General features: G+C 33.5%; 1 pseudogene across 1 annotated transcript; it reads left to right on the plus strand.

Annotated features, from left to right (window-relative positions):
* The first annotated feature begins 2,798 nt into the window (after positions 1–2,798).
* Positions 2,799–8,236, plus strand: LOC143587700 (uncharacterized; annotated as a pseudogene). Its single transcript, XR_013144947.1, has 4 exons — positions 2,799–3,232; positions 6,243–6,319; positions 7,455–7,539; positions 7,626–8,236. The product of XR_013144947.1 is annotated as an uncharacterized LOC143587700 (transcript).
* Positions 8,237–23,165: the final 14,929 nt, after the last annotated feature.

Genomic DNA, 23,165 nt, shown 5'->3' on the forward strand with positions numbered 1-23,165 from the left:
TTCGTTAATAAATTTGATTGGGATGGTATAATTGTTATTTGGACATGATTGCAAGTGGTGATCATGTCTCTTCTTTTTATGACGAGATGCCTTTTGAATCTTCAAAAAGCAAGTAGTCCTGTGTAACATGTCATGGCATGCACATATTATTTTTAACCTTCAAATTATTAAATCGAAAATAAGAAGTATTAATTCGCAAATCTAGACATCATAAGAAATAGGATTACTTACCTCTATTATATATATATATATATATATATATATATATATATATATATATATATATATATATATTTTATTTTAAGCAAAAACGATAGGTTGAGCCTGAGTGAGTGATTGGTTAAAACAGGTTCGAGTCAAACTCAGGTTGGGTAAATGGTTTAAGTATTATATGAACTTAAAAACAGATGAACTCAAACTTATTCACATAGATATGAAAAGAAAAAGAAATTTGAAATTCTTTAAAAAGCACATAAAATTAACCATGTCTCAAGTTCGATGAAACTTCAACCGTTGAAACAAAAACGAGCACGTGCATGAATTATTAGTCTGTATAATGTATTTGACCTTCAGTACATATAGTACTACTAAACATGAGTGAAGTATGAAATCAAGCGCATTGAACACTATAAACGTTTTGTGACATTAAATGGGCGTAAATATACAAAGTGAAAGGAAATCCATCGGATAATGATTTGTCTTTGAACTCAACAACAAAGATGTTTGTGATTACAAATGTAAAGTAAAAAAACACCCATAAACAAGGTTGTGTAAGACCATGAATAGTGGATAAAACTAGTATGGGAACGTTTTGCGTCATGTGACGTCGTGTCAGCATTTGGGCTTTTTTTCGAAAAGGGTTGTAGTGGATGACTGGGCGGAGCCTCTCTCATAATTACCAGTTATTATAATATAAATGAAATATAATTAAATAAAATAAAAATGTGATTGGTTGGAGTTGTGGGGTATCAATTTTGATTGGTTAAACCATTTAAAGGAGAGACGCTTACCCCCCTCGATGCTTTGTGGTTTTTTGGGTGGCGAAAGCGCCTCACTACAAAGGGTCTAATGGGACGTTTGTAGAAAGTGTTTGTCAGGAGTTAAGGACATTTGAAATCTAAATGGTCAATATTCATATAATATAAAAATTAATTATTTTTGTTATGCAAAAGGATGTAAGTTAAACCTAAGGTTTAAGGTTTATGCATGTACCGAAGAGGTTGTAACTTTTCTTTCTCAAGTGATTAACTTTTATAGCAACATGGATGCACGCTAAGGTACGTTAATTCAGAAATAGATATGTTTTTCTTTACGTCTAAATTTTGGTACTTTATAAAATTTTTAAAATGTGATTTAGCCATTTAAAAAAAATATTTGCATGTTAACATTCAAAGACTACCTTGATACTACTTAAGTTAACATTTTAACGTGTAAAAAAGATTGTTTAGATTCATATTATATATATTAAAAAGCAAAGATTTCATCACTTATAAAAATAACTAATCATCAAAAGAATAAATCTCAACCACATATTTCATCGTCTCATTAAATTATTAATCAAATGATCAAATTCCAATCACTCATCCTTTTATATTAATTTCTATTCTTTTTTATATTTATGTAGTTAGAACATAATTAAAAAGTTTGCACATTTTAGTTAAATAAATTTTGTTATATCCTTACCCATACAATTAACATAAGATTTTAGATTGTTAGTATAATACGTTTGATGTTGAAAATATAAGTGAAAGTATAACATTTGAGTCTTCTAACAATTTTTAAACATGTGTTATGTTATTTGTTAATTGCTTCTTTCAGTTGAAAATTTTGTTAGCCCACTAACAAAACAAATTAGAGTTTACAGCTCCCTAAATAGACTCTCACTAATAAAATTCGTTGCTTCTTTTTTCTTTGCCAAACAAAAAATAAAGAACTGGACATATACAAAAATAAAACGCAAAATACTTTTAACCCCGCAACGAAGCACGGAAAATTTTACTAGTTAACATTCAAAAACTACCTTGATACTACTAACATTTTAACGTGTACAAATGATTGTGTAGATTCATATTAATACAAAAACATTATATGGGAATTGTGTACTAATTTAAACCTTCCTTTCAAATAAAAAAATTATCATAAATAAACTATTTGCTCCATATATATTTAATAGGTTAAAAATAATGTTTGACAATGAGCTAGTGGTGGAATGATAAGGGAGAGACTTAGTGTTTCATGTGACCCATGTTCTATTCATGGCCCGTCATTTACTTTTAGAGACACCAGGGTGATTATGGGAGACTATGCTAGTAGCTTGCTTTCATTATTTGGATTTTTGAAATGATTGGATTTTATCTCACCATATTGTTATGCATTCAGGCGAGCGTTGGTAGACTAGGTGAGTAGGCTGTTTTAGTTAGTTGAATTCTTGAACTAAAACATTTTTTTCTCACCACACTATCGTGTCTTCGGTTGAGTGTTCGTGGGAGTTGACCTTAGTTGAGAGTTTTTCCGGATCAAATACGAGTGTATCTCGATACGGTGAATTTAACCCGTAGCAAGGCGGCCTCTTCCTTGTCTTAACCTGAGACTCATTATTCGTTGAGCGTTCAATAAAAAATTTATAAATTCATATCAAATAACTAACACCTTACCTCTTAACAATTTATAGATCTTAAATATTACAACCAAAAGATAAGATATAAAACACATTAATTGTTGATGGTGATTTGAAGTATTGAGGGAATCAAAAACCCTAATTTGAAATAGGTGTATCATCAATATCCCACCACCAGCTGTATATATAGCCAAAGATTGTAGTACTCTGAGAAAAGCCTGCTACGTTTTTTGTTTTCTTTTTATTTCCACCTTCTATCCATCATATCATTTCAATACTTAGTCTCAAGGGGCTTCAAAACACCCCTATCAAACAACTGGACCCAACCCTGCTGTGTTGTGTGTGTTTCTGAGTTTTAAGCCACAAACACAGGACCCCATTTTCTCTCTCATTTTCATCCTCTCTATCCATTCTAGACAGAGAAACACACCCACCCACATATACATATACATATATATAGAGAGAGAGAGAGGGTAGTGGAACACAGATACCATATACTACTATCATTTATATATATATTTATTATATATAATGCAGCAGCACCTGATGCAGATGCAGCCCATGATGGCAGCCTATTATCCCACCAACAACGTCACTACTGATCATATTCAACAGGTTTACTTCATTTCCTACACACTAGAATCCACTTATGTTTTTTTGGTGGATTTGTTCAACTTTATTGATCTTTTTATTTTTATGTTTTTATGGCTTTTGCCTGCCTTTTCCCTGCTTGTTTCTTCATCTGCAACAAGTTTCCTGTATATAGTTGTTACGTGTATATATTTGTATGTATGATTTACTGTTGTACTTTATGCAAAAGTCTTCATCTTGCATCATCTACTGATCATAATAATAATAATAATAATAATAATAATAATAATAATAATAATAATAATAATAATAACTTCTGCAACAAGTGAGAATACAAGTCTGCTATTCAACCTTTTGACTGCAACATTAAATACTCAGTTTTTATAATGTTTTCTTCATCTACCATCATCATAGATGCTTTTATGCTTGCCAAAATATATAAAAGTCTTCAACTTTCACCCTTTGTGTTTCTTTTTAGCTGGCACAAAAATCAAGACTTTGAAACCAACCCATACCATAGTTATTATGACATGACCAAACATTAGTTTATTAGTTTTACATGTTAAGGCTGAGGGGTGCGGAGCGCTAGTCAGGGCGCGTGAGGGACTTCGATAGCGCCCCGGGGCGCGAGAGCCACACCACCGGGGCGCGAGAGGGGCGCGAGAGGGGCGCGAGAGCGGAAAACGAGGCAGGCGCCAGGAGGCTCGCGCGCGTGAGTGGCTGTGGGAAATGGGAAAGAGCCGTTGGAAGGCTTTAATAATGAATAAAAATATTTTTTTTTTTTTAACAAAATCATCTATATATATCACAATACATATATCACAATACATATCAAACACAACCATTCTCACATACTACAACCAAAACGAATATCACACACCACACCCAAAACCCAAAATCACCCTATCTTCGAAACCTTTTTTTAAAAACATGTCTGGAAATTGGTACCCAAACCTAGATTCAGATTACCCTTACGACGATTTATGGTCGGCACCGGAACAACCGATGTTTTATTCGGGGTCGCAACAATCATCCGGCTTTCAACCATCCAACATGCAACCGTCTCCTAACTTTGTAGTTCCGGAGACACAAGAACCGGAACCAGAAGGTGAAGCTGCGGGACAAAGAAGACGCGTCCACCGGAAAAAACAACTTGCAACGGACGGGTCGGGTTCGGCTTCGACCGGAAGGGCGAAACGGAAAATCACTCCGTGGTCATCGGATGAGAAGGAAGCCCTGTGTCGGGCTTGGATAGCCATTTCTGAGGATCGGCGTTGCGGTAATTGTTTTAACGTTTTTAAAAATGATTGTAAATAAAAAGTTAAATAAAAAAGTTAAATGGCTTACAAATTTATTTACATAATTTTGCAGCCGACTACCAAAAGAGCAAGGTCTTTTGGACAAAGGTTAGGGAGACGTTCTATTCGCTCGTTGGGAGTACAGAGCGGAATCCCGATATGATTTCGGGTCGGTGGACCGAAATTAGAAAATTTGTCGGCTTGTTTACTAATCTGTTCAACAGGAACGCCGGTCGTATGAGACCAAGTGGCAGTGACGATTTGGCGGTCTATAATTTCACTGTCGAAGAGTGGAAGCAGGAGTGCCTGCGGAGGTATGGGGCGGTGAAGACGTGGGACGGTGTAAAGTTGTGGGAGAGGTTGAGAAGGTGTGCCAAGTGGGTTGAGCTGGTGGCGCCGGACCTTGATGCGGAAGTAGGGCCGAAACGGACTAAAACTAGTTCGTCTGGAGCGTACAGCACAACGGACGGGTCGGATTGCCGGGTTGGATTCGACCTAAACGTTGCGGGGGAGGAAACGTCTTCACCGCCGAGGAGGCGGCCATTGGGAAGGGACGCCAGGGGGAAAAAACCGGCTGAGGGGGAAGCCGTAAACATCAACGATCTTGTTGAATCCCTCAATAAATTCAACAAAACCCTGGAGGTGGTCTCTGTTGACAAAAAGGAAAAAAAAAGAATGAGAGATTTGGACTTCCTTGCAAGAGACTTCAGCCACCTAAATCCGGTCGACCAAATGCTGATGGAAAAACAAAAGGAACGTATCCGGAAGAGGTTGATCGAAGAAGACGAAGCCGAAGAATAAGAATAATGTTAATGTGTTTTTTTAATTTTTTTTAATTAATGTGTTTTTTTAATTTTTTAGTACTTTAATTTTTTTTATATATTAATGTGTTTTTTTAATTAATGTGTGTTTGTTTAAATAATTACTTGTTTTTTTAATAATACGTTTTTTTAATACATTTATAAAAAAATAAAAAAATAAACCGCTCGCGCCCCCTCTCGCGCCCCTCCACACCATGCCCCGGGGCGCTATCACCACTACCAATACCCATCTTATCAAGTTTCTCTCTCTGCCACACGTCACAATATTATTGGATGGCGCCCCCACTCACGCCCCCTCTCGCGCCCCCCACACCCCTCAGCCTAATAAACACACTCAAAATGTTAGCTAATGTTTAATGATAGTATGATACCTTACTAGGGTTTTAAAGATTTTATTTAGGGTTTTTGGGTGTTATTTTTAAATTCTTTCAAGAAGTAGATATGCACCAGACTTGTTAATGATTGAGATACAGGTTTTTTTATCAGATTAAAACTGTCCAAAATCCCATCTTGTTTGTGATTGTATGGAGTATCTTAGCTTGTTTTTGAAGTAAAATATATATTTTAAATAATTTTGGAATTAAAGAAGTGGTTACCACTAACCAAAGATTCTTTATCTTCATCAATCTTTGTGCTTGTGTGTTTTTTGATTTGCTCCATTGCTTCATATGTTGTCTTTTGTGGTCTAGGCATCTTATTAGCAGATTTCATTACACATTTCAAGACAGGATTATTATAATTAATTTCTTGTGTTTTGCACATGAGTTGGCTTTAAATACACATTCTTGTTTTTAAAATTATAATAATGCATGTCAGTTTAATTTATAATATTTATATTATTATGCTTCTTAACATGGAATTTACTTCTGGTTTTTATACTTTCTTGTTCTTTTCTTTCCTTTTTACTTGGTGCAGTACTTGGATGAAAACAAGTCTCTGATCTTGAAGATTGTTGAGAGCCAAAACTCAGGGAAAATGGCTGAATGCGCAGAGTGAGTGTTTCCAATCATTTTAATAAATTTGCAATACTTAGACTGGTCACTATGGTGTGGGGCTTCGAAGCCCCTCCACCGGTGACACGTCACCGCCACGTAAGCAACGGGGGCATCGAAGCCCGCTCCGTTATGGTTTAATGCCCCCAAAGACGCCCCTATATATATATATATATATATATATATATATATATATGCATATGTATGTATGTGTGTGTGAGAGGGGGGCCCACATTCACCATCAACCGCGCCGGCCGTTGGAACAACCTTTCCATCGGCACCCCTGGTTGGACGGAGCCCCACAATGGTGTTCGGAGCCTACCGCGCCCAAAAAGGGGGCCAACGGCGCCCCATAGCGAAGAGTCTTATGGGTCATTTTTTATTGTATGTTTGTCATAGTTTCAGACAGCAAAAGCACATCCAAACATTGTATGGGCTTTTAATAAACGTACCCTCAATCTAGTTATTATTGATTTGACTGACCTATTTTGAAAAAAAACATATACCACTCTTATACAACGTTGTCGTATAGATACAGTCCATAACGTATGTTCGCCCTTTCATACCACCCGCATAAATACATTCACCCTTTCATATGACTCGTTTAAGGAAGGAGTATATCTAGTATGAGTAGATATCAGAAAAGGAGGAACGTTTAGGCAATGTGCTGTGAAGGCGCCACGGGGGTCGCCAAAGTCCACTTCACCCGTTAACCACTTCCAAATCACAATACCCCCTTTAACATGCCGACGCCAAAAATTTTGCTCTCTTGTCACCAAGAGGACTACAAAATGCGGGGTCCACCCCATTTCAGCCAATCACTTTTTTTTAGTATCTAGTTTAACAACCACAACGGTTGGGTTAATTAAATCTCACTATATACATGGCACTGGCTAGGTGCTTTAACTAACCCTTGCTAGTTAAACCACAACAGCGAGCCTTAGTATAAAAATTTTTCTATAGCAAGTTTTGTGTTTTATTATGATGGATTCATATTATTCAAAACATGAAATCATGGTCCCCTTTATGGACACAAAAATTATAAAATTATTACTCACTAAAGAGTTAATAATAGACACACACATATATACGATCCAATACTTGATGGCTTGAAATGGTTTGAAAATAATGTCAGACACCAGGCCAAGCTTCAGAGGAACCTAATGTACCTTGCTGCCATTGCTGACTCTCAACCTCAAGCACCAACTCTTCATCCCCAGGTAAAAACACTGAATGTACACCAAACACTAACAGTTTATGTACTTATAATATAATATAATATAATACAATACAATATTTGTTACAGTATGCTCAAAGTGGAATGATGCAGCAGCAGCAGCAACAACCAGGAGCTAGTCACTACATGCAACAACAGGCACAGCAAATGTCACCACAGGCACTCATGGCTGCACGTTCATCCATGATGTACAGCCAGGCAACAACAGTACTCATCACTACAACAACAGCAAGCAATGCATAGCCATCTAGGCATGAGTTCCAGCGGTGGGCTGCACATGTTACACACAGACAATACCAATGCTGGTGTCAGTGGGTCCCACTTGACTGGTTTCCCTGACTTTGGTCGTAAGCAAGATATTGGTATTGGTATTTTGGGTCCCACCGGTGAGGGTAGAGGTGGTGGTGGTAGCGGTAGCGGTGGTGATGGTGGTGAGAGTCTCTACTTGAAGTCACCCGACAAAGGCAACTGAGTGATATGTACGTGTGTTAGGAATGAATGAATGAATGAATGAGTGAAGTGGTTTGTTTTGGTTGTTTTATGAACTTAAATTGTGGTAGCTTGTAGTTTTTAAACGTTTGGTTAGATGCTTTTATTATTATTATTATTATTATAATATATTTGAATGTTTATTGTCAGGTTGACTTAAAAAAAGTGTTAGATGTTGGTGTTGTTTATGTTGTGGGACACTTATTAGTAGGTCTTATTATTCTTTATCAACAAGTTAAATAGGTAAAAGTCTTATAGTCGTCTTCTCTAAAAAAATTATGCCCGGAACTAAAATTTAATATATTGTTGTGCATGGAATCCAAATAAGTTTATAAGCGAATTTTATAAAAACCAATGGTTTGATTTTAAGGTTTTTTTTAATACCTATAATTTTGTTTGGTTTTGGTTTTGCTATAATGCTATCAACCAAAAATCAAAAAAACTACACCGATGGGGACTGAACCGAATTGGGTTTGTAGGATTTTGGTTTAAAATATGTAATAATCAACTAAATGTTAAGTAACGTATAAATTCAGGCCCCTATTATTATTATGAAACCAAATAAACTAAATTATTTCTTAAAAAATAATTCTTTAATATCAAAACCAAAAAAACCAAAATCGAATTGAACCAGCAGTTATTGTGAAAGCTGCAAAAAGAAATCGGAAAAAAACTAAACCAAACAATTTTCATAAATTCAAAACCAAATTTTGATTTAGTGACCCAAACCGACTCATTCACACCCCTTATCAACTTTTGGCATATTAGAGGTAAAAAAACGCACGCACCACGAAATTATTTTGCAAAGCTTTAGAAGGGTTAAGACAGCAATTTATGGATGGACATAACCCAAGTAAGATGTGATACCATATCACCAAAAACATAAGGGTTGGCCGGCATTTGAGTTTGAGATTGGGTATGATACTGAAAACAAAATATTTCACTGGTTTGGGACGGCTATAGAATTATGTGATACCAGACCCAATAACCCGAGGTCATATACCCGTTTACCAGAGCCATACATCCGGATTATATGTCCGAAAACTCTTAATTATGTTTTTTCTTAAAAGTTTGACTTGCAATAATGTAAGATACTTGAAAATTCCAGTGGTATTTTTTAACAAACTAGTGCGTAACCCTTGCATATGTAGGTATGCCCCATACCCTTATGTATTTGGCCTTGTAGGAGATATGATTTTATAGATGGGTATTAGACTTAGATTAAGAATATTTGTGACATACCCGTCTCATTGCTATCCCTAACAACATCAAAGACGTGATGAGAGGAAGGGAGTACGAACGGTTTCAGTTTAATTTCGATTTTGGGTTCCAGTCACAAAGTTGGTACGCATGTTTTTCGTTTTATATTACAATGAAGAATTAATTGGTTTGAGTTTTAAATATGTATTATTGTGATTTGGTCACCTATCCTTCCCGTATGGCCGTATTAACATCAAGTTCAAAGTGTAAAATTGTGAGGCGTGGGACTTTGTTAATAAAATTTCATTTTGATTTAGGATGCTTTAACTACTTGTATATCATTATCTTTATTTTTTACTTTCAGTGATTGATAAAATAACAAAGAGTCAAAGATAAAATATTTTATATAGGTTTAATTACCATAAAAAAAGGAAATACGATTGATCAAATAAGAGATGCAGGAGAATGATAAAGTAAACGTGGCATGCAATCTTCTACCGGGTTTCACGGGTCGGGTCAAGGTGGGATCATATCATTATACTGTCTTGTGCAAGGATAATGTAACAATTAAGCTAGTTTACGATCACTATATAAATGATAATGTAACAAGTACTTATCATTTATTAAGGTTTAAAGCGCTTATAAAATTTTGTATCATTTTAGAGTCAACCTTTTGTACTTTAGAATTTAGATGCTTTTACCAGTCAATTTTGATAGTTTATTAAGCTTTCTATTTCCGTATTTTGTAACATCATGTTTTGTTCTTGGGCCTGTTTGCTCATGGGCCGAGGTTTCAGGCTGTGTGTTTATAAAAGTTGCCGTTCAAAAAAATAAAATCTATTTTGCAATCTAGTTAGTTCCAACTTCCAAGTGCAATTTCTTGCAACCATTTAACATTTTTGTCTTTATGGTAATTAAACTTATATGAAGTGTTAAAAGTTAAAATTATAAAAAATATTTATTAAATAAAAATAAAATACAATAAAAGTTAAATGGTCATGTCGGTGCACATAATAAAAGTTTGATGTAACCAGTGTCACGCTTTTCTTCTATATTTGTGCAATGAAACTCTTCTAGTATTCATTTTATTATTAACATGTCACAATCTCTATTCATATTAAATATAACCTTTTTATTCTATTTTTTTGACTCAACTGCTCTTCTTAATTTGTAATAAGGATTATAATGAACAATTATTCGTATTTGTTCTAGAAGTAATAAAGTCTGATTATCTGAATGTAAACTCAAAGATAATTGATGCTCACAATTGATCTCAAAACAATAACTTAAAAGACTTAAGTTGAAGATAACTTAATATTTAAACATAAAGATGAGGCCATAAGAAAGATTTTACAGCCTCCATTAATCTCATAACATGCCAATATGATCACACGTTTTGTTGGGCATGGCCTTGTGATTATATACTAATTACACCCAATGTGATAACTATCGATTTCGATTCCACTCAGCAATCTCTTCCCACGAGTATCCATCAATTCCAACTTGCGGACTCATGTGTGTAGACCCACAAGCAAAGTACTGATATGCGGCTTCACTAGTAGTCGTGTTGGCAGTCCTGGTGGTGGTGGTGGTGGCAGTGCTGGGATTTGAATACATGTTATAGGTTGTTTCATAACTTTCGTTTGGATTTCGACCGGTATAATGTTGAACAATCTCTTTGAATTGAGACGGCTTATTGGCTTCCATCATAAGCGGGCTCGAAATGTACTTCACCTTTACGCTCTTGTCGCTAGATTCGGGTGTCGGGTTCTTACTTGAAGCTCTCTCGCCATTGTTTTTGCCCATTTTATTTAAGTATAAAAAAAATAGAAGATAGTAGTAAGATAGATGAATAAAGAAGTATAGAACGTTAGGGATATATATAGTTGTGTTTGATGCCAAACTGTACAAGTTATATTGCATAATATAAAACCAACAATAACGGTATATTTGATTGGTTTTTGACGGGTTAAAATACTATGTACAAATATGTATGAGCAAGGTACAAGTGACTAATGCATGTTTTATAAGGTTCAACGAACCTTCTTAGAATGACTAATGAAAAAGACATAAATAAAAATTTGTTGATTATTGACCGGACAAAGTGGCTTCGTGGATGTAACTGAAAAAATTGACGGTTATGAAAGATAAGTGGACATTAATTTTAGAAGCAATGTAAGAAAAGAAAATACGAGGAACATGTAGCTTTTGTTCTCGTATCGTCTCAGTCACATGCTTAAAAAGTCTAGGCAAGAAGGCTTTAGGAAGGTGAGCAATATATGGCGGCTCAAGTTTAATTAATTAATGTTTTTTTTTATACAGATTGCTTCATTTTCTTGATTAAGTGTGACATATACCTATCAAATATCAATAGGTTTACGTAACGAAATGAATCACTATTTATGCAAATTTTATGGAAATTGGTATTTTCTTTTAGTTTTTAATTACTGATGAACAAAACATGTGCTTAATATGTCATATTCAATTATTTAAGTTTATGAAAAAAGTCTTTAAAATGTAATTTATTGAAGCGGGTTAATAGTAAAAGTAACATTGATCACGCATGTTAGGTTCAGCTTTTGTAAAAATTTAACGGTGGAAGTTATACAGAATAAATAAAAATAATTTTATATGTTGGTTAAGGTATAATTTTAATGAAAAGTATCATGAGTATATAAGTGAATGCATCCTTCATTGGTTCGCGTAGATAGATAAGGTGTGCACCTATGTACAACATATATATCTATGATGATATCATCAATGTAAGGGCTTCATTCGAGTCAAAGAGCATACCACAGGATAGCAATTGAGTTATCAAGCGAATTAATGACTAGATTATGTTAGTGTATAAGGTGTAACACAGTGACGGAACTTGAACAACCAAATTAGGGGAGGGGGAGTGCGAATAATTTATAAATTAAAATTATAACTTTTATACATTATATTGGAGGTATATGAAGGAAACATAATACTTATTAAAATTTAAAATCATATCTATGCAAATCACATATACAAAAATATGTTATGGGCTCATAATTAGAAAAAGTTGAACCCACATAAATAAAAAATACAAATTTTTTTATTACTTTTTTCTTCAAGTTGCAACATAGAGTTGCAAACTTCATCTTTTTTCTAAATCACTATAATCTCTTTCTATTTTAACTTTAAAATTATGAAACTTGCGACTCCCATATAATTATTTCCTTATAAAATATACAAATTTTAAACTTCTAAGGATAAAAAGCGGGGGCGGGGGGGGGGGGGGGGCATACTAAGATTTGAAACAAGTATATTGAATAGAAGATATTATAGGTTGTAATACCACAAATCCCTCAACGATTTCATATGTGGTGAACTATGTCATGATCTCTCGATCGTTTATTCATCGTCCCTTTGCCTAATTAAATTTCTAAAGATACTTGCCTCAGCAGGCCGAAAGTATATAAGTAGAACGAGGTTTTAAAATCTTTCTATCCATAGGAAGTGTAGTGTCATACAAGTCTTCTCCTCGTGCATGCTTGGTGGCATCCCACCAACTTTGAGCATCATCTTTTAGTTTAAATGACCCTAGTCTTACTTCGAATTCATCTTCAACTCGGAGAACCTAAAGTTTTCTTGACGTGAGTAATTTAAACATGGGTGTGTAACTTCTTTTTCACATATTCATGTGTTCTTCCATAAGAAATTAAGTCTACGGGAATAAAAATATAAGACTACATCATGTTCTTTTGCATAGTCGTATAGTTTTGTAGACTATAAAAGTTGTTGAACTTATTATTAAATTACTAAATCCTGCGATAAGATCATATACATGTCTTTGAGTATGAATCGTGTAATCTTTTTTTTTACTTAACCTTCTTCGTACTAAACGTGTTTGATATGTGGTTTCATCTATCGAATCTATACAAGATCATGGTAAGAGGCTTGTTGAGGACCATAAGTTTTGCTATTGTTTGTTATAATTTTTCTATGTTGCAATATTGACTTAATACACCCCTTTGTAATTATCACCGTATAAATATTAAATGCATTCGTAATTGTAGTTTGAATTTTCTTGGGACTTTAAACAAGTTTATTTATTATATAGTGTAGAGATAATTACATAATTAGCCAGTAGACTAGTCATGCATAACTCATAAGTGAAAGAAAAAAAGTTTAGCTCTATGTAAAAGAAAATATGTTTCCAGTATGTGGTTATCATTTTGTAACATATTTTAGATCCAAGTCTAACTACATCTAAAATGATAGTTTTACCAATACTATTATGAACAAAAACAAAACAATACATAAATAAATAACTTCAAACACAACGTAAAATAACCCAATCCCAAGTTCCTCATTCCCTCCGCAACGACCATGCACATATATTAGAACCACATCCTCGTCCTTTGAACGCCGAAAGAATATGTTAACCCCATTCAAGCCGTAACCATCCATGTGGGAGACGACCATTTTGCTAATAGTTCTCGTAAACCAAATGTTGCATATATGACCTCTAGTTGTTGGTATTGAAGTGAACTCAAATTGACACTACGTACAGAGCAAGTTGTATTACTAAGTCACTGAATCAAATCACACTTTAGAATCATAACATAAGGAGATAGGAAATCAAATTATAGAAAGAGATGGAAAGAGAGAATCAACGATTAACATTTAACAAAATTCATGCCTAAAATCTCATTCTTCCCCGACGTGATATCATCGCGAGGGTTCTTTTTCCTGATACCGGAAGGCTTCAGGTTGTTGGGCTCACTAGATTGGGTTGTTTGATTGGATCCGTATGGGACTAGGTCTATCGTCAATAACTATTTGAGTTTTCAGGATTTAGTGTCATTTTCAAAGCTTCCAAGGTTTCTATCTATTAATAACTAGGTTAGGTACCCGTGTGATACACGGATTGGAAAAATTATATTATAAAAATGTCAATCAAACTAAAGATGCACTTAAAACATCTAATAAATTACAATGAAGACAAATAGAATTACATGACAAAGCTTTTATAAATCTCTAAAAATCTTTTTATATACAACGTTCATAGTCTTATTTAAAACTTGATCATCTTTATCAAAAATGAGTACTTTGAGTCCTTTGATTGTTTTAACTTTAGACAGCGCAACATATAACTGGCCATGGGCGAAAACTGGTTGTCTAAGAAATAAACCAACCCTAGAAAGTGATTGGCCTTGGCTTTTATTGATTGTTATTACAAAACATACAACAACTGGAAACCGCCTCATTTGAAGACCAATATACGAAGGATGTAGTTCACTAATACGTGTAAGCTCTCCGGACTTCATTTCTACAATAATATCTCGACTTTCATATGAATCATTAATGTCTCCAACAATAATAGCTGCAACTTTAGATGTGGTTGATAAGTTATATGATTTTCCATCCTGTTGCCTATTTTCAATAAGACGGAGTTTTAGGTTGCAATTAGGATTTCGTTTGTAACAATCTCTAACCATTCAATATGTTTTGACCAAAACATTTTGAGAGTCTAACATACTCTTTAATTGTGTTATAATTTTCAGATCAATTAAGTCTGAAGTTGACGTAGATCCCCTGGTTGTGTCACCACAAAAAAAAATATTATTATTAGACCAATATATATAAACAATTATAAAAACAAATAATAATAATAATGTATATGAAAGTTACAATACATACCCACATACTGTCTTTCTATTTGATACTTCATTATCCATGTCATATATGTATAGTTGGGAGAATTTAGGTTTCCCTCTGGAGAGGTAGAAGACTTCCAATACGATGATAATTTTGCCCACCAAGTCTATAAATGTATGGCGCTTTACCCTTATTAACGGAGTTATCAACTTTTCCACCCATTGAAGTAAAACTAAATATAGAATTGTAACGACAAATATTTTTTTTAAAGTATTTGCTTTTAGAGCCAACACCAGTAATTTTTTTTATAGTTTATATCAGGAGCTTTTAATCGTGAAAGTTGAACCTTGTCGTAACCACTATATAACAAATAATTTGTTATCCCATTATCTGTACTACCATGTACTCCTTCATTTTTCCATAATTTTGCATAACAACTTCCACACGTCAAACTTTGATCACCATGGTCCAAGTAATCTGTTAGACGATTTGAAAAAATAATTGTAAGTTTGTTAAAAAAAATGTTCTCAGTTTTTGTTATTATTAAATATATTTACCTCTAGATATTCCTGCAAACGGGTCCCTCGCAATCTCATCAACATGTATATGTTCATTATTCATAATGTTACTCATATTAGATGGACCTGCAAAAATTTAAAAGTTAAAGTTATTATAACGAAAACTTTTGTTATCACAAATTGTTGGAATGTTGTATGTGGATGGGTTCTTCTATAACTTTCAATTTTATATTCATAATAAAATTTCAAAAAAATAAAAATAAACATTTAATATCTAAATGCATATCAGCATTTCTAATCTGATGAAGTTATATTTTTGTTGACGCTAGAGATGGATGTAAGTTGATGTTTAGGTCATGAGGTATACTCTAACCCATATTAGCTCCATATAAGCACAACATCACCCATTGTTCTCTCTTTCACTTCATTTCACCCAAAGTAAATGGTTTAATCCTTTTAACTTCATCCCACCCTTTTTAATTGTTAATTTAGTATATTGTTATTTTCCTTTTAACCCGTTAAAAGTATAATCCAAGACCCATTTTTAACAATTTAACACAAGTGGGGAGTAGTTTAATCTATCTTTAAATTGTTATGTCATTTCAACCTATGTTGGGGTTAGAGTATACCCCATGACTTTAACAGACATATTTGAAGAGGAAACTATTTTTTTGCCATAGGATATGCGGTTACTTTTTATATGTAAAAGTGTAGTATTTTGAAACCTTAATGTAGATGCGTGCACTTTAGATATTCTATTATCCAAAATTAGTTTTCATGCTTTTCGTTTCTTAGCAACATTTTAATTAACAACTGTAAACAAATATGAAGCAAAGGGAAAACAATATGGATATTAATAGTTAATATATGCTCAATTGATTTTGAATATAAAATTATACTGAATTACGCAATATAATCATATATGCGAGTACACGAAATACTGTTCGAAATATCCAATAAGGGATCTTGATAGCTCAACTACAATAACAAATATTACATCAAATAAATGGATAGTAATTAATGTATCTAATTTATGTAGGTAAGTATAATGTGTAAATTTAATATAAATAGTGAAATCTTACTAATTGGCATTTGAATACGATTTAACCCTCCACTGGTAGACGGGCAATACAAATTTGATACATCATGAACAGTTAATGTAGACGCATGCACTTTTGGCTTCTCAACAGCTTCTCTATTAATAACTGTCAAACAGTTGCAAGAAATATATAAAACATATGCAATAATAATAATAATAATATGTTACGATGAAATTAGTTATAGAAATAAGTACATGTTTTTGTAACTATGGACACTCCACTGGTAGAGGAACTATCGACATTTGATGTATATTGTAGACCTATACACTTTAGCTTTTCTGTTATCCAAAATAAGCTTTCATGTTTTTTGTTTCTCGGTGGCTTCTCTATTATAAATTGTTACAAAATTGCAAGCTATATATCCTTAATTCTAGGGCTAGATATGGAATGTTTAAATATGTATTTAATTTTAAATTAATAAATTTAATTAGAAATTATATGTTAAAACATGAGAGTGCCACTTGGCAAACTATTAGGCCAAATAAATGGTTTGTGGGTTAACCAACATTTTTGTTTATTATAATAGTAGATACAATGGGGGATCATAGCCATTGAAAGCATCAAATTTAATTCTCACCTAGAGCACCCATAACGCTCATGCTGTTGTGGATGTGGTTTGTCATGTGTTGTGGATAACGGATGAACGAGGGGTGGGAAGGAGCCAGCGCTGTGGAGCAAAGTCTGCCCGAGTGGGTTTGTGGCTACAGACTTCGGGAGGGACAGATGGTGGGACCACCTCTCTCTCTCACACACACATATATCTGTATATTGTATATATACAATTATAATATAAATTTTGAATGAGAGAATGTTTATTATTGTGAAAAAAAAATAAGAGTTTTTGAGAAAATTTTGAAATCTAAAGTGGCGCTGATGTGTCGATTTGTGGAGGTCCTGCCTTGTAGATGCTCTTATTTGATTAGGGGAATAAGTTGGATTATTCATATCATAGTTTAGATGTATTAGAACACAATTTTTACAACGTGGGGTAATTTTCTTCCTGGGTCTTTATTTACATTTATTTTGGCACTTGTCCAAATAAATAGCTTCTGTATCGGGAATAAAGTTAAATATAATTTTCACCTTTCATGCATAGAAAAACTCAAACCTTTGTTACCAAATCTTGTTCAATCTCCTAAAACAAAACCTATATTTTGTTCATTATTAGGGGCAAATGAGAGATGCACATGAAGACTTCTCGGTGGCCGATAGTGGTTGCAGGAGAGGTGTTCAATGGGAGTGGGTGAAACTGATCGGAGGTGACTATTATCACAAATTGGAAACAAGAAGAAGAAAGACAGATCATATATATGTTTTATTATTCTTTTTATTTCCTGTTTTTTAATTGTAAGAACAAAATATTGTCATTTCAACGTAATTTAATATAAGTTAGTTTTTGTCACTTTTGTAGTTTTGTAAGACCTGAAATATGTACAAAATGACAACGTACTAAAGATCTCAACAATGTAACTTTTTAATGTTAGGTTAAAATGTGTTATTCTTAACAGCAATCATGCAAACGTGTTAATGTGTTATTCTTAACGTGCAATCAACTTCAAATTAGTCTTTGAACAGATTTTCTCAACGCTTCAAAATTTTTGGTGTTAGAATACTTGATTATAGTTGAGACACGTAAACAATCAAACATGATGGTTAACCTTTACTTTGTTTGACCAGTAGGGCCAGTGGGCCTCCCATGCTGACATGAAGAAATAATAATTGGTGACATCGTTCCATAATTTTAGGAGGAGGAACATTCTGATTTCGGAAAGTGGAAAACTACACTTAATTGGTCACATTTTGTTTATTATAATATACTTTTTATTCCAATTTTATGGTGATTTTAGTTTCAATAAAAGTAACTATGAACCTATAATTACTTTAACAATCACGAGAGTTATACCATTTTTCTAAGTTATAACTAAAGCATAGTTGAAAAGAGACCATATATTTGAAACCATCTTGATATGAATGATTTTTTGATGGGAACTAAAAATAAATGAATATTTAAAAAATACGTATTTTTTAAATAAAAATTAAAATATAAAAAAATATTAAAAAAGGGTTTTACACTCCTACCTCCACTTGATTTCTAAGTTTCACTTGCCCTTTTCTAGAACCTTGTTGACCACCTTTAGTTTTGATCTAGTGGTCTCCAAAGTCCAAAAACATGCCTAACTTGTATATGCATATATAGTATCAGTTAAACAGAGTCTTAATTCTCGTGGCCTACATAAATTCTCTTTAGATTTACAAGCTTGTGCACATGTTTTGGGGCCCTTAATTTCCGTAGGACCCCTAGGGCATGTTTATTTGATCTTGTGAGCTAAACTATCCAAACAAACATTAATTAAAAATCCAGGTTAGTTTTGGACTTTTGGTTGACTTATAAATCATTATCAAACTAAATGTGGCCAGTACGTGGCACCTTTCATTTATACTTTTTGGTATACCTTTTTATGTTTTTTATAAAATATTATACATAATATGTTTTTTCAGATCATATGAGATCTGAAACCGTTCCAATGTTGAACAACATCATTTCCTTTCATTGCCAAATAATACTTGTCTACATGTTATATGGTAGCACTCATTGATATAGCAGTTTTGTACTTTTGTTTAACCACCAATTCAAAGATGACTAGCAAAAGGAAGGGTCGGCTTTTATGATGTTCTTCCACGTAAACGCCACTTGGAGGTGCTTTGACCGGAATCACCTGAACGCCTCTTGGTGCGTGATGAAAACCCATTATTATCTTTTCTCATAAAAGACTTTGCTATACGCTAGCTGTCTTGAAACGCCACCACCATTTAGTAAGCAAACATTGATCCTTCTAAGAAATCAGTGCCCAAACCACCCGATTCTTTAGGAGTTGTTACCTTATCCCATCCTACCCAATTAGTTTTGGATATTTTAATTACGGACTCGGCTTCATGGCATCGTAATCGTAACTATGAATATTAGATTGTATATATTAGTTAATCGTAATTATGAAGTATTAGACTGTATATACATGTTAAAATATAAGATATAATATATCAACTATGATTTATTTGTTTTCTGTCAAGATATCATACAATAGTAATCGCAGTTATAACTTCTTTTACAAAATCAAGATATACAAAGTTTTAATATATTTATAACATATAAACCCTAAATTGCAACTTTTGCTTCAAAGACAAAATGCACTAGAAAGAGCATCTTATTTCTTTTCATTGTTTAGAAAGCACTCAAAGCATAAAAGCAACAGTCAAACTAACGAGCTCAAAGAGATTGAATTTTCAAATATAGGAATAAATATTTGTATCACACATTTATATTTTCTTTCTTTGGAAAAATGAGTGAAAAAAGGTTTTTCTCCAACTTTGATTCTATGAACACGTAGATATATATTATACTCCTGTTAATTCTTCGTTCATAGGCAAGCACAATGTGAAGTGGACTGTGTGTCTACAGTGGCAAGAAGCGGCCGTGGGTTAGACCGTCGGGTGCTCAATCACTGTCCTAGCATCTCATATGCTTGGATATAAATAGAAGGCTTATTTATACTAAGTCTTCACATCTTTGCTCTACAAAATTAATAGTTTAATACACACACTTCAAGTCTAATCTCTTTAATTATTCAAGTTCAATCAAGCTTCAATTATCAAGAGAAGAGATCAAAGTGTAGAGCAAAAATAAGAGCCTTTTCAACGCCATCATCCAACCATCTTTCTTGTAATTAACGGGTCAACACTAAAGGTTGTTCTAGTTTTTTGAGAAGTGAGGGTTCATTGTTTAGTTGATGATTTGAGATAGGAACACGCTATCTTGACAAAGTGTACGTTGTTTTGTATTGGGTTGAGAACTCTATCTTGATATAGAGTTAATTAGTTGTTAGGTGAAGACTAATTGTCTTGACATAGTAAGATTAGAATATTTGTAAAGTTAAGTACTTGGTGTACTTGGTGAAGAAGGTGACAACTTCATTTGAATAGTGAGACGATTGTATTGATGATCCCTACCATTTTAGGGAGACTACAAGTGAAGAAAACTCTTGATCGGGGGGGGGGGGGGGGGGGAGGGGGGGGGCAAAGAGAGGACGTAGAATGGATTAGTTAACATCCACTTGAACCGATCTATAAATCCAGTTATGCCATTTCTAACTCATAAGTATTTACTTATATGTGTTTGATTTTATAAGTTTTGAAAAGAGTAGAACAAAGTCATTAGCTCATTAAAATCGAATTAAATATAACTAAAACTATTCAACCCCCCCCCCCCCCCCTCTTTCTCTAGTTCTCTACAATGGATAATTCAAATATTCAAGAAACCCAAAAATCATCTTCATCCCACTTCGTTAATGTCAACCAAAAAGGAAATGATCGAGATACTTAGATGCACAACAACAATCGGTATTTAAGGAGTCTAACGGAGTCAAAAGGAGGCAATGAGAGAAGGCCATAGGGTTTTTGGCACAACAAAAAGATGCGATGAACCAATTTATCTATGACCGGGAGTTAAAGACGTTTACTCGCCTAATCCCACGACCCTTTGACCGTTTAAATGTGGAAAGCAACATACGTAGATCGAACACATAAAATATGAGAGAAATATGGTTGGACTTGTAATTTTTATGTAATCGTATTTTAGTGTAATACTCCATCTGTCCCATTATAAGTGTCATAGTTTGACTTTTCATATTTTTCTTTTACAACCTTGATCGTAAATATTTTTGTTCATGTCATATAATACTTGATGAAAATTATATCAATGTAAAATACATTTAAAACCTAATCCATTCATATATTTTACATCAAGTATTATATAACACAAACAAAAATATTGCCGGTCAAAGTTAAATAAGAAAGACTTGAAAAGTCAAACTATGACACTTATAATGGGACGGGAGAAGTATTTATTTTTAAGATTTAGTGAAATAGTATTTTTATTATATATGTTTAGCTTTTATTTAAAAATGGAAAAAAAATGGGGTAGTTGCGAGAAGTGTTACTTATTGTTTAAGTGGTTTCGAAGTAATGGATGTTGATTGTGAGATTGGTAAGGATTGAGAGTACTTGAGAGGAGAACATCTCCCTTCATAATATGTAACGGGGTGTTATGATACACCATAGCGCCTCATGAAATGTCACACCCGACCAAAGGCGGCGGAACATGCCGGGGTGCAACGATTGCTCATAAGCGCATGACACTATTTAAAGCGACAATATTTAACAAACTCATTTCATTTCACATCATCGAAAATGTCACATAACCAAATATTCATAACTCAAATACAACAAAATATAACAAAATATAACAAATCAAATATTGTTCAGTTTTGCCAATATCCTAACGGTATTTGTGACGTTTTCTTCACCGAACTCCATAATCAACCTAGATGCAAACCTGTAACATTTCATAAAATAAAGTTTATCAACACAAAGGTTGGTGAGCAATTCATAAGTTTGAACAATAGATATATAGTATGAAAGCCACAAAACTAGTATACAAAACCATAAATAATAGCTATAAACTTGGATAAATAGTTATCGCTAACAAGTTAGCGACACCCAACTATAAGGGGTTGCCAAATAGTTTAGGATTTTATAGTTATCGTTAATTGCATTACGTTAACGACACATTGCCATGAGGGGTTGCCAAATGGTCTAGGATTTATAGTTCCACCATCCAAAAGCGATAAACACATAGCCGGGGTGCAACGATTGCTCATAAGCGCATGACACTATTTAAAGCGACAATATTTAACAAACTCATTTCATTTCACATCATCGAAAATGTCACATAACCAAATATTCATAACTCAAATACAACAAAATATAACAAAATATAACAAATCAAATATTGTTCAGTTTTGCCAATATCCTAACGGTATTTGTGACGTTTTCTTCACCGAACTCCATAATCAACCTAGATGCAAACCTGTAACATTTCATAAAATAAAGTTTATCAACACAAAGGTTGGTGAGCAATTCATAAGTTTGAACAATAGATATATAGTATGAAAGCCACAAAACTAGTATACAAAACCATAAATAATAGCTATAAACTTGGATAAATAGTTATCGCTAACAAGTTAGCGACACCCAACTATAAGGGGTTGCCAAATAGTTTAGGATTTTATAGTTATCGTTAATTGCATTACGTTAACGACACATTGCCATGAGGGGTTGCCAAATGGTCTAGGATTTATAGTTCCACCATCCAAAAGCGATAAACACATAGCCAAATAAGCATAGAACACCAAATCGAGCAATTATTCAAGTAAGGTATACAACAACGTTTGTGGTTTAAAACCCAAGTATAAAACATTTAGTTTAGATAAGTTGAAATGTCACCCCCAAAATAAAAGATAGAAAACGGGGTATGAAGTTACTCACGTTTAAGTAATAAACTTGAAAGATTGATTATTTGGAGATTTGCCGGAACGACGAGTTTAACGTATGAAGCCTAAATAAAAGAAAGTCTTGGATTTAGAAAGGTTGTCTTGAAGATCTTTAAATAAAATAATTGTTGCAAAAACTAATCAATTAAAGTTCAAGGTTTAAAATGTAACTATTTAAGAATTTATAATAATAACCCTTTTAAAAAATGTAAGTTTGCTCAAAACCGGGTTAAAGTATCTAACCTTAATATTTACTTAACCAATGTTAAGTAATAAGGTGGGGAAAAT

This window comes from Bidens hawaiensis, unplaced genomic scaffold, assembly GCF_021521415.1.
Source record: "Bidens hawaiensis isolate Kalapana, Puna unplaced genomic scaffold, B.hawaiensis_p1.1 tig00035838_1, whole genome shotgun sequence".
NCBI lineage: Eukaryota > Viridiplantae > Streptophyta > Magnoliopsida > Asterales > Asteraceae > Bidens > Bidens hawaiensis.